This window comes from Hordeum vulgare, chromosome 4H (genome assembly GCF_904849725.1).
Source record: "Hordeum vulgare subsp. vulgare chromosome 4H, MorexV3_pseudomolecules_assembly, whole genome shotgun sequence".
In the NCBI taxonomy this organism is placed as follows: Eukaryota; Viridiplantae; Streptophyta; class Magnoliopsida; order Poales; family Poaceae; genus Hordeum; species Hordeum vulgare.
Window position 1 is genome coordinate 447,420,775 of NC_058521.1, and position 13,290 is coordinate 447,434,064.

The window sequence follows — 13,290 nt, forward strand, 5'->3', positions numbered from 1 at the left end:
ATCCGGAATAGGCGTCCAAGAAACACAGACATTCGCAATCCGCCATCGAATCTATAATCTGATCAATGCGGGGAAGGGCGAACGGATCCTTCGGGCAGGCTCTATTAAGGTCTGTGTAATCAATGCACATGCGGAAAGTGTCGTTCTTCTTGAGTACCAGGACCGGGTTAGCGAGCCATTCTGGTTGAAAATCATCGATGATGAACCCGTTGGCAAGGAGCCGGGCTACTTCTTCTCCAATCGCCTTACGGCGCTCGTCATTAAAGGGGTCAGTATTGAGATGGTGCTCAGTGAATTCTCTCGGCACACCCGGCATGTCTGAAGGTTTCCATGCAAAGATGTCCCGATTCTCACGGATGAATTCGATGAGCGCGCTTTCCTATTTGGGGTTAAGACCCGACCCAATAGTGAACTGCTTGGTGGACTCGCCCGACGTAAAATCAATGACCTTGGTGTCGTCCGCTGGTTTGAACTTGAGGGGCGGCTCAGAATCGATAGTTGGCCTTTTGAGCGGCGTCATGTCTGCCGGGTCGACGTGGGATTGGTGAAACTTAAGCTCCTCGGCCGCGCAAGCTGACTCGGCATAAGCCGCATCTCCTTCTTCGGACTCTTGGGCTATTTTCCTATCGCCGTGGAGAGTGATGGGACCCTTGGGTCCAGGCATCTTGAGCTTCAGATAAACATAGCACGGGCGGGCCATGAACTTGGTGTAAGCCGGTCGTCCAAACAACGCATGGTAGGGGTTCTTGATTTTGACTACCTTGAGCAAGAGAGACTCGCTCTTGTAGTTTGATTCCGTGCCAAAAGCCACATTAAGTTTGACCCGCCCAATGGGGTACGCCGACTTACCAGGCACAGTACCGTGGAAAACCATGGATGATGGCATTAGGTCCTTCTCGAGGAGATTCATTCGTCGGAAAGTGTCAAAGTATAGGATGTTGATGCTGCTGCCTCCGTCCATAAGGACATTGGAGAGGGTGTATCCCCCGACTTGGGGAGCCACGACTAGGGCTAAGTCGCCAGGGTTGTCGACTCGGGGTGGATGGTCTTCCCGGCTCCATGTTATGGGTTGCTCTGACCAGTGAAGGTACCGAGGGAGCGCTAGCTCAGCTACGAAAGTTTTGTGCTTTACCTTGTGGTCCCGTTTACACGTGTCAGTGGTGAACACGTGGTACGGCCCGATGTTCAACTGTTTGGGGTTATTTTGGAACCTTCCCCGGTCCTCCTGCCACTGGGGTTCTCCTTGCGAGGGGAGGGGGTTGTTGGACTATTCCCGGTGGGTGGTACTGCTGGTTATGAACTTGGTATTGACCGGCATTGTGCTGCGACCCTACCTGTGGTCCTTGGTTGGGGAAACCACCGAATGTGATATGTCGCGACCCGGATGCACCGGGTTGATCCTGCCGCTGGCCCTGCTCGCCGCCTTGACTCCTTTTGAGCGCCTCGGCCCGGAACTCTTGCATCACATAGCAATCCTCCCATGAGTGAGTCTCCGGTCCATCAGCCGTGGCGTGCTGCGGGCACGGGCCTTTAAGCATTTCATGGTAGTTACGCGGTTTCTTCCCACTGAAGCCCCGTTTCTTCTGACACGGGTTTGCGTTGCCAGTATTAGTATTAGCAACAAATTCCATAGGACCTTCTGGTTGCCACTTCTTGCCATGCCCTCCATGGTGGTTATTGCCCCGGTTCTGAAACAGGGATTGGCCCTTTTGTAACTCGCCCTTGCGGGTAACTCCAATTTTGTCATCGCCCTCTCCGGGATCCTTGGAGTCATCCGACTCAGCATATCTGGTAAGGGCGTCCATCAGCTCGCCCATGTCCTGTACCTTTCGCTTAAGTCTCCCTAGTTTCGTAATGGCAATTTTTCTCCAGGATCAACACCGTCTGAGCCGCCGAAATACCTTCCGACGAATGAATGACTTCTGCAACTCGCGGGTCTAGTGGTGGGCCGACTCATCCGGCCGCTGAACGCAGTGCTGTAAGTCGACGATAGTCATCGCGCGCTTGCAGGTCCCTCTGAAGTTCTTGATGAAGCACTCCTTCAGTTCCGCCCAAGTGTTGATGGAGTTGGGCGGCAGGTTTTTCAACCAAGTGTGTGCCGTCCCTTCGAGCATCATGGTGAAGTATTTCGCGCAGACCGCCTCGCTAACGTCCAGCATATCCATCGTGAGTTCGTAGCTCTCGATCCATGACCCGGGCTCGAGATCCGGCGAGTAGTTGGGAACCTTCCTGGGCCCTTTGAAGTCCTACGGCATGCGCTCGTTGCACAAAGACGGTGCGAGACATGATACTCCAATGTGTTTGCCCCCATCGTCCAGGGGCGCGGGCGACGGTGGTATGTAGGTCGGGTAGGCTTGACCCGCCACGACTGTTGGCTCCATGTGTCGCGCGGCCCGTGCTGCGTCCACAATACCCTGGGCTCGTGTGTCGGGCATCCCAAGCAGATCGTGTTGGGGGAGCCACCGCGGCTCGCTGGTTACTGCAGGGAAGTCCTCGTGGCGACTTCTGGTGTGACTCGCCTGAGGCGAAGAGTGGAGCCGATCAAGACTACGGGAATACTGCACATGCTGAACCACGGCGGTTTTCAGCATCTCAATGGCGTTTCTAGCTTCTATCTCGACCGGGGTGTTTCCGTAAATCGGAAGAAACTCCAGGTGGCAGGTTGCTGCGAGCACGTTGTCGACGGGGTTTGAGAAGTGACCCCGCGGTGTGTGGAATTGAGTTGCATGGGCGTCCATGGGCTGAACCGGCAGCGGATTGGGTGGTGGAATTGTTCCTCCCCTCGGGGCGGCTTGCAGAGGCCGATCGGGACCCGCCCCGGGGGTGCGCGGAGTGTCAAAGAGGCGACTTGGGTGTAAGTCAGCCGGGACGCGCCCGCCGTATCTCCTTCGATGGACGGCGTCACACGCGCGCTGCTGTATCCCGAGCTGCCAACCTTCGGTGTTCAGCCGATCGGTCTGTGCAGCGACCACAGCTCGCTGTGTCTCGATCCTGGCGGCTTCTGCTTCCATGTCGCGCTGTACTTTGGCCATTGCCTCCCGCAGTTTGGTTAGCTCGGCATTGACCGACTCCTGATTTTCAGATGTAACCGGGGTTGCCTTAAGGCTGGCTATCTCCGTTGCTAGTTCCGTCATGGTTTGCGCTGGACGCTTGGACGTTCCTCCGGTCTCGTTGTTGCCAGCCGGGTTCTGAGGAGGCCGGGCTGACCCCGCCATGTAGATGGTGATTTGCCAGCGAGATCTCTCGAGGACTTCGGGATCCATCGCCAGCGATAGACCACCGAGCTGTCCTTCCTCAAGAGGGTGGATTGACGCCGTCTCGCCCATGGATGACTCGCCATCGGAATTGACAGGGGTGATCTCCTGGCCCGCCTCTTCGTCTTGTGCGTCGCCTCCCTGCGTAAACCCGACAAAAACCTGGTGGCTCTTGTTCTTCCGTGTAACAGGGAGGACGTACCTGGCCGGCTCGACGATGTCTGTGGGGGTGTCCGGCTTAGGAATAGGCGTCCCGATCATGCCGATGAAGATGTTGATCTTGCCGAAGGGGACTCGGTAGCCAGATTCGATGGAGTCGGCCTCCAATTCCCATAGTGAGTTGTCGATGTAGTACTTCCCGCGGCGGCTCTTAGTCATGATGCCGACCGCATAGCTTTCTAACCCTGATAGGGCTCCCTTTTAGAACTCAACTCCACCATGCGTAAACCCCACGTTGGGCGCCAACTGTCGTGGTTTTATCACGGCAGATGTCCTTTTGAAAGGACTTAAAGATGGAGCCATTGCACCTTGGTGGCGACTCAAAGGGGGTGAGCGAAAGCGAGACTTAGATTTACCCAGGTTCGGCCCCTCGTGAGGAGGTAAAAGCCTACGTCCAGCTTTGTGTAGATTAATGGTGGTTTCGATTACAAGGAGGGCGTAACTCGCCTGACCACGCTCTCGATTCTCTCTAACTCGTGTGACCTTTACCTGGGACTCGCCTTTATATACAGGTCGAGGCCCTAGGGTTTACAAAGTCCTGCCATCCTACTCTTCGTAGCTTTCCTTATCTCTAAGTCGTCGTGCTCCCCACGATCAGGAGCTTCCTTGACATTCCATCATCCTCATGGCCTGTCTGAACTGCCCTACAACTCCTGGGCCATTGGACGCATAATCAAAGGTGAGTCGCCCCTTTGGTGACCCGGCGCATCAAGGGCGGGTTACCCACAGGTAATATCCCCAACAAAACTCGTGACTCAAATATTCATTTCCATGACCCGACCCATCACGTTGATTCTCCACCTCACTCTGAACTTCCTTGAAACTTTCAAAGTTTGAGACTTGTGCTTCATTAAGTGGACATACCCATATGTCACGCCCATGATGTGACCCTATCCTTAATTTGGCACGGGGGCCTTGTCAGGGATAGAAGCGCATCCCATCGTGTCGCAAGAATGGATATCGTCACAAGTACATGTATTGAAAAGAAGAGATATAAATAGAGTTGGCTTACACTCGCCACAAGCTACATCAGAGTCACATCAGTACATTACATAATCATCAAGAGTAAGAGCAGGGTCCGACTACGGACAAAAACAAACGAGAAAATAAGAACGACGTCCATCCTTGCTATCCCAGGCTGCCGGCCTGGAACCCATCCTAGATCGATGAAGTAGAAGAAGAAGAAGCAACTCCAAATGAACAATCAACATGCTCGCGTCAAGTAACCTTTACCTGTACCTGCAACTGGTGTTGTAGTAATCTGTGAGCCACAGGGGACTCAGCAATCTCATTTCCAAAGGTATCAAGACTAGCAAAGCTTAATGGGTGAGGTAAGGTTAAGTGGTGAGGTTGCAGCAACGACTAAGCATGTATTTGGTGGCTAAACTTACGAGAACAACAAATAAGAGAGGGAAGATCTACGCATAACGGACGTTACTACGTCAGACATAACCCCACCGTGTCCTCGATCGGAGAAGGAACTCACGAAAGAGACAGTCACGGTTACGCACACAGTTGGCATATTTTAATTAAGCTGGCTTCAAGTTATCTAGAACCACTGTTAAACAAAGTTTCCACATTGCCACATCACCGCGCGCACGGCTTTCTGAAAGATTTAACCTTGCAGGGGTGCTCCAACTAGTCCATCACAAATTACCACAAGCCTCATAGAAATCCTCAATCACGAAGCTCGCGATCTCGTCGGATTCCCTAGTGGAAAACCTCAACTCTGAGATTACCCAAAGCATCACCGGAATCCCGATGCAAAAGATATTCCGTCAAAGGTAAAACTAATCCAGCAAGGCCGCCCAACGTGTCGACCATCCCGATAGGAGTCGCGTACCTTGTTCTCAGGACACGACGGATGAGTCACACTAGGAGAACCAAACCTCGGGTTGCCCCGCGGTGGCCCCGTAGTTTGCCAATTTGGACCAACACTCATGCGGAGCACTGGCCTGGGGTGTTCATTAAATTATCCTCGGTGTCCGGAAAGTCCCTATGCAATTTCGTTAGGTGTTTAGGCAAATGTAGTACCAAAGTTGGGCCTTGCCAGACCAGTCTTAATCTAAAACGAATTATCAAGGGGGTCCCCATAACAACCCCGATCGTGTTAGGAGCGCTCATTTATGGAACATAACACCGGTAGCCGGAAACTAAGGGGGCAAAGGTGGAACAAAACACCAGGCTAGAAAGGCCGAGCCATCCACCTTTTACCAAGTATATAGGTGCATTAAATTAAATAGCATTCAATATGGTGATATAACAAGGAACCCATGTTTTCACATGGAAGCAACTGCACCTCCAACTAGCAACGCTATCAAAAGGGTTAAGCAAGCAGTAACATAGCCAATCAGTGGTTTGCTAGGTTGAACAGGTTGAAGGTTATCATGGCATTGTTGAGAGGCTGATATTTAACATGTGGTAGGCAACGAGACATAATCGATAGAAGCGATAAAACTAGCATGGCAATGATAGTAATGGTATCTGGGGAAATGGACATCTTGCCTGAGATCCCGCTTGGAAGAAGAATGCCTCCGTGAAGCAGACGAACCGACGTAGTCGAACGGGTCCTCACAATCTGACACGCTGCGGAACTCTATCGAGACGAAGAAAACCAGAAACACAAATCAACACACGATATACACCACACGATGCAAGACACATATGATGCATGAACGGTCTAATGCAAGGCATGACAATCACAACAATCAAACACTACACATTAAGTGAAGCTCGATATGCAACGAGTTGCATATCGATGAAACTCCACGTCTAATTATTTAGTTCACTCCCGTTTAGGTACACGACTATGTGAAAAGGTTGTTATCATGGCAAGGGGTGAAGCACAAATTAATATACCTAGCTAGGCATTTTAAAAGAGGCCGGAAATGACATATAGCATCTCCAAAATGACCCCACGTGTTAAATTCTAATTCTATCCAGATTTGTCCTCATCACATTTTAAGTTTGTTAAACAGAAAAACAAAGTGGATCACGTGATTCTACTCGTCGTTCTGGACCATTTACATATATGGCACATCTCCAACGGAGCTACGGACAAATAGTTATGACCTAAACCGTTTCAACATGTCGACACGCAAACCGATGCAAACAACACACTAAACAGTTCTAATTATGCATGAGAGTTAGAAAATATTAATCTTCAGAAAATTCTACACGATATACATATATCACTTGTCGCAATACGAGGCACGGAATAAAGGATACGACATTTTAAAACTTGCAATTTTCTGAAATTAATAAAATCGCATGTTAAAAAAAATACATATGGGCCAAGACTGTGTAGTGGGCTGCAGCCACTGGGAGCTTTCGGCCCACGCGCTTGGGTGTGTGGCTGTGAAAAAAAATGACAACAAGAAGAAAACAAAAGGTGCAGTCACAGGGATTTGATCCATGCACCTCAAGGATGTGCACAGGAGGTTCAACCAATGGGCTAGAGAGCTGGTTCTGAATAAATGCAGGGACGAGAGTAAACAGCTTGCGACCCAAACGGATCTGAGCAAAAAAATGAAGCCTTCGGCCATGGCTGGACGACCTCACCATGAGGCCACAGGAGAGGACGGTGAGCAGGGCGCTGAACGAGGCAAGGCGGAGGTCCAGCGTGGTCGTGGAGGCCCATTCCGACCAGCACGGGGTGGAGATGACCCACAATGGCGGAGCAGCTGAAGCAGAGGCGGCACTGGCTCCATTAAGAAGCGGCCTTAACAACACGCGAGGCAGCAGCTTCTCCGTGTTAGGCCAAGGAGAGGCGACCTGGAGGCGTGGGGCGGCACAGATTCAGCCGTTCCAGACCAGTTTCAGATGGATCTTGACGAAGACGAGGGCTGGCTAAGATGGACCTTCCTGAATCTCGGGCGCCATGGTTCTGCTCCTGCAGGAGAAAGAAGAGACAGGGCGGTGAGTGGACAGGAAGAAGAGAGAGGAGGGAGAGAGAAGGCACGGCATGACGCGACCCTGCTAGACCAAAGAGGCTCACAGCGGTGCTCTCCGGTGACAGTCCGGCACAGGCGTGATGCTCAACCTCTGAACCTCTCCCGCACTCTGGTTCTCTTACCTGACGAAGAAGAAGAGATGAAGGAGAAGGTTGGCGGAGGCACGAGAGGGACGAAGGGATGGAAATGGAGTCGGACTAGGGTTAGGGAACCACTGGGGTTCTTATGCTCCTCGACCCGGAGCTGGACGACCGTCTGATCGACCTGGGAGACGATCAATGCTGCCTCTCTGGTTCATACAGAGATGACGAACATAGGGAAGAAGAGGAAAGTGTTGGTGGGCTATGGGCTTAAACTAAGAGTATTGGGCCGCGTTCTCTCTCTCTCTGGTAAAAGCTTTTGCAGAAAAGAAACATAACATGCATCTTTGAAATCCTACAAGGGCCAAAGAAAAATGGTTTTTTTGACAAAATAAAATTATCTTTGGGATTCTAAAATATTGCCACTGTTTATAGAAATAAGTAGGGCAATGTAAGAAGAAGAAAAATAAATTACTTTTAAATGAAATGGGGCTCTGCTTTTTTGAATAAATCCAAAAGGAAAATAATTCAAAGAAAAGAGTGTTCCCCACAATGAATAGGAATAAATTTTGAAGAGGAGAAACATTTTGTTTGAACCAAAACAAAAACTTTTAAATCCGCCTCAATTAAAAGGAAAGAAAGGAGTTTGAAAACATGGTGCCACAAGAGGGGGTGGCTGCAAAAATGACTAGGGGAAACCCTAGTGAAGTGAGAGGGCTCTCTCTAGGGGGGCTACTTATATAGGGTTGGTCTTTGGTGGGGTGGACCTCGTCCGTCCGATCGCGACCCGGTGACCACGAACGGAGGAAGTGGCTAGGTGGAACTAGTGGGTTGTGTAGAGTGGTTATCCGGAGATGAGAGGGAAAACGGGCGGTGCGACAATGGGATTTAAGACACCGGGACACGTCCGACGATAAACCAAATACGCTGCCGCTACAGTCGACCATTTGGGTACCAGACGGACTCCGATCGCGACAAAATTCGACAGGCGCCCTAGCTATATTAAAATAAGACCGCACGTCAAATCTCAACCCGATCAGAGAACGTTTTCAAAACACTTTTAAAACAGGGTTTCGACGATGCCACGGGCGCGTGCGTGTGCTATCGGTCTCAGAACGGACAACGACGAGAACCGGCAACTACTAACGGATGCAAGTTTTCAAAACGGGCGGCAACGGGATGTCGATGCAATGCTGATGATGCACATGATGCGATGATGATGCAACAAAATAAAATACCCACACGACGAAAACGGAATAAAGGAGGGAATCTTCTGGAACGTGGGCATCGGGCTGTCACAACTCTCCTACACTACAAGAGGATCTCGCCCCGAGATCCAAGAATGAAAGGGGGGAGAGGATGAGAAAGCAAGAGGTAAAACTTAATCGCTTCTTTTACAAACGAGTGAAACCAATGATCCTTGAAAGTAGCAAGACGATGAGGAATGACATGAGAAAGAAGCAAGAATTCACGGAAAATTTCGGCAGCACTTCGATAGGAAAATGGGACAATTTTTTTGAAAAGGTAGGAGAATTAGATAATATTCAAAACAAACAACTAAACAGAACAAGGGAACACCATGATCTTGATATAACAACAAGATCAACCCAAAAGAGCAATATCACAATGCCTCCGGAACAATAGAATAGGAACTAACTCATATGGAAGAAGAGAATGAAGAAAAGAATGATAACTATATCACAATTGAACTTGGCAAGCATTCTTGCAAGAAGAATTTAACGGAGTTGTTGGAAAAACAACAACAAAAAGAACAAGGCAGTAGTGGGTTTATGAAAATCATCTCAACATCTATGAGGTGACAACCAACCACTACAAGAACCAAGGATAGATGAAAGCAAAGATATGAAAACTTCTTACACCAAGAGGATACATTGAGAACTTGGACTAAATACAAGCACCATGATAGCAACAAACCACAGGAAAAGCTTTAGGTGAAACCTAAACCAAGATAGCTCAATGAAGAAATCATGAGTTGAAATATCTCATGATCATAGAATTGGTGGTTTAATATCTCATTCTTGAAAGGACATTTCTTCGAGACTCCTACACTAACAAGAATGCTGTAATACCACCTCAAAAGATAAAGGAAGAACAAATGCACTCGAAAATGCAAGATGAGAAAACTTGTGGTTCTCCAATAAGAATCTTGAAGAACACTTGAGAATGGATTGAAACCTTGATGAACAACCATGATGGACCTCCGTATACGAATGAATGATGCAAAGATAACAAGGTAGAAAAGAATAAGATTATGACCTTGCCAGGACTTAGAAGAAGCCTGACAAAGAGATACTTAAAAGAACTTGGAACTCCGGAAAATAAAGATAAGCACACGAGAAAAGAATTGAAACCACGAGCCACTCCGGAACAAGAATTCAAAATACTACGAACAAGAATAAGAATTATGTTATGCTTGTCCTTCATCAAGTTTAATTGCTGACAAGCAGCGGATTTAGCATACCGCTTAATCTTCTTGAAAGACTCTTGGAGAGACAGAGAGGAAAAATACCACTTGAAGCAAAATTGAAGAAAGCACCGGTAAGAATTCACAATTGAATGGGAACACCACGAATTAATGGATATACAAGAGAATGAAAAGATCATGAGGCACCTAACAGAAAACTTAAATAAGGCACCGGAATAATCGAGAGACGAATGAAGAGACAACAATTGAGAAGAATCGAGTTTGTGTCTTAAAGAGTCCTTATAGCTTGCTACGACTCGGGGACGCTTCGTATGTCGGGTGCACTACCTTGCACTTGATGGCTACTGTAAAATCGAGCCCGTGCGATCCTGTCCATGAAAATATCGGAGGAAATCTTTCTCATGAGTTTGTTCTGGCTAATTGCAAGACGCATCCTTGTTTTGTTGAATATGGTAATTCAAGTTGCTTCGATGTCAAGTGGTGTTTCAGATCTTTTCGAAGAGGTGTTCTCATATTTTTATATGAGAGTATTAATTCTTTTGCTCTATCAATTGTCTTATCAATTCCTTTCAACCGGAGTTGTTATGTCAAGTCTTTTCAACCGGTGTGTTTCTCTCCAAGTGGATTCAATCTTCTCCAGTTTTTGCAGATCATTCTCTCAATTTTTACCGGAGTTTGTCTCTTCTGTCTCAAGTTGTCTTTGTTTTTCCCCATCCTCCCACCCTTTTTCTTCAATGATTCAATTTTCATCGAAGAGTTTTCTTTTCAGTGATGCTTCCGCTATCTCTTTTTTCCTTTTGTACCCGGTGATTCGTTGTGAAGATTCTCAGGAGTCGAGTTCATCATTTCTTCATTTTGTTCCTTTTCCGGCGAATCCAATTTAATTATCCGTGTTCATTATATCCTATTTATCCTTGTAATTCTTTCCTATGTCGGAGATTCTTATCAGACTATCTTGTTTATTCAGTTATCTCTATTTTATCCGGTGTGTTGAAGACATCCCAGAAGTTTCTTGTTCTCAATTCTGTAATTATTTCGAGGTTCTCAACCTCATCTAGTTTTCATTTCTACCGGTGTAGTTTCTTCCTTTGTTAATAATTGTTTCAACGGTGGTTTCTTTGAGTGGGCCATAACCCACAGGTTCTTTCCCAAGATCTTTCTTGGCTCTTTTAATATTTTCTCGGAGATCTATAATTATTTCAACTATGACGTAAGCATGATTTTCATCAGTCATATCCCTTCTCCAAGATCTATTGGAATTTAATTCTCATATTGGCTCAACCTTTCATTCTTCATTATTCCGGAGTGTCTCGGTAGTTCTTGGTGTTGTTTCTCGTCATCATTCTCAGCTTGCTATTCGAAGGAGTGTTTCTCTCAATCTTGGTCCATTCTCTTGCAGATTCGTCATTTAAGCTTTGTGCCATCATCTTAATTGTTGTCAATCATGAGTAATCCCCTTTTTGCTAGCCGGTGCTTTTCTGAGTTGTTTTCATTGTCGATCCTCCGAAGGCCATCATTTCAGAAGAATCTTTGTTTTCAGCTTTCAGCTTTCATCCTCAATTCTTCTCAATTATTGTCTCTTCGTTCGTCTCTCGTTTATCCGGTGCCTTGTTCTAGTTGTATTTCAGGTGGACCTTGATCTCTTCATTCTCATGTATATCCATTCATTTGTGAATTCTTACCGGTGCTTCTTTCAATTTTGCCTCTAGTGGTGCTTATCTCTCTGCCTCTTCAAGATTCATTTCTAGAAGATTAAGTCGTACGCTAATTCCGTGCTTGTCATCAATTAAACTTGATGAAGGATAAGCATAACATAATTCTTATTCTTGTTCTTAGTAATCTGAATTCTTCTTTCGGAGTGGCTCATGATTTCAATTCTTTTTCTCAAGTGTTCTTCAATATTCTTGTTGGAGAAACTCAAGTATTCGTTGTCTTGCATTTGAAAGTGCAATTATTTCCTCCTTTATCCTTTGTGGTGGTGTTATAACATTCTTATTAGTGGAGGACCCTCGAAGGGAGTTATTTCAAGTATGAGATATTTAAATCCATCGATTCTTTGATCATGAGATATTTTCAATCCATGATTTCTTCATTGAGCTATCTTGGTTTGGATTTCACCTAAAGATTTTCCTATGGATTGTTGCTGTCATGGTGCTTGTCATTAATCCTAGTTCTCAATGTATCCTCTTGGTGTAAGTAATTCTTCATATCTTGTTGCTCCCAATCTATCCTTGTTTCTTTTAGTGGTTGATTGTCACCTCATATATGTTGAGATGATCTTCATAAGCCCACTAATGTCTTGTTCTTTTCGTTGTTGGTTTTCCAACCACTACGTCAATTCTCTATCCGGAGGCTCTTCAATTCTATTGTGATGATAGTTGGCATTCTTTCTTCATTCTCTTCTTCCGCTTGAGCTAGTTCCTATTCTATTGTTCTGGAGGCATCTCGTTGTTGCTCTTTTGGGTCTATTATGTTGTTCTATCAAGATCATGGTGTTCCCTTGCTCTACTTAGTTGTTTGTTATAAATATTGTCTATTTCTTCCACCTTTTCGAATTTTTTGTCCCGTTTTCCTACCGAAGTGCTGCCGAAATTTTCCGTGAATTCTTGCCTCTTTCTCATATCATTCCTCATTTCTTTGCAACCTTCAAGGATCATTGGTTTCACTCTTTGTCAAAGAAGCGACTAAGTTTTACCTCGTGTTCTTTCTCATCCTCTTCCCCTTTCATTCTTGGATCTCGGGGCGAGATCCTCTTGTAGTGTAGGAGAGTTGTGACTGCCTGAGACTGATGCCCCAGAAGATTCCCCTTTTCCTTTCCGTTTCCGTCGTGTGGGTATTTTTACTTGTTGCATCATCATGTAGTTGCATCATCGCATCATGCATGGCATATTGCATCGTCTGTCGCGTGTGGTGTTTGGAGTGTTGTGCTTCGAGTGATCACCGAGTCGTAGTGCGATAGTAGCTCCCCCTCTCCCCTCTTATTTCGTTTTTGCGGTTTGTTAAAGTTTCCCGTTTGAAACCCCTATTTAAAAGGGTTTGTTTTCTTCTTTTCAATAAAAGTCCTTTTATTAAATGTGGGGACAACCCCTTGGGTTTTCTTTACTTCTTCCTTTTGTTTATTTTCTAAAACAGTCTCATTTCTTTTCTCCTTTAAAGATCCTTTATTTTATTCTTTAAACAAAAAGGAGTTTATTTTATCCTTTTGTAAAAGGGTTTATTTTAATTTTTCAAAAGGTTATTTTTATTCGTTTAAAAAGTGCCCAATCTATTTTTATAGTTGGGGCATAATTTTTATTATAAGAAGTCAAGGCCTTTATTTTTATTTATTTATAAACATT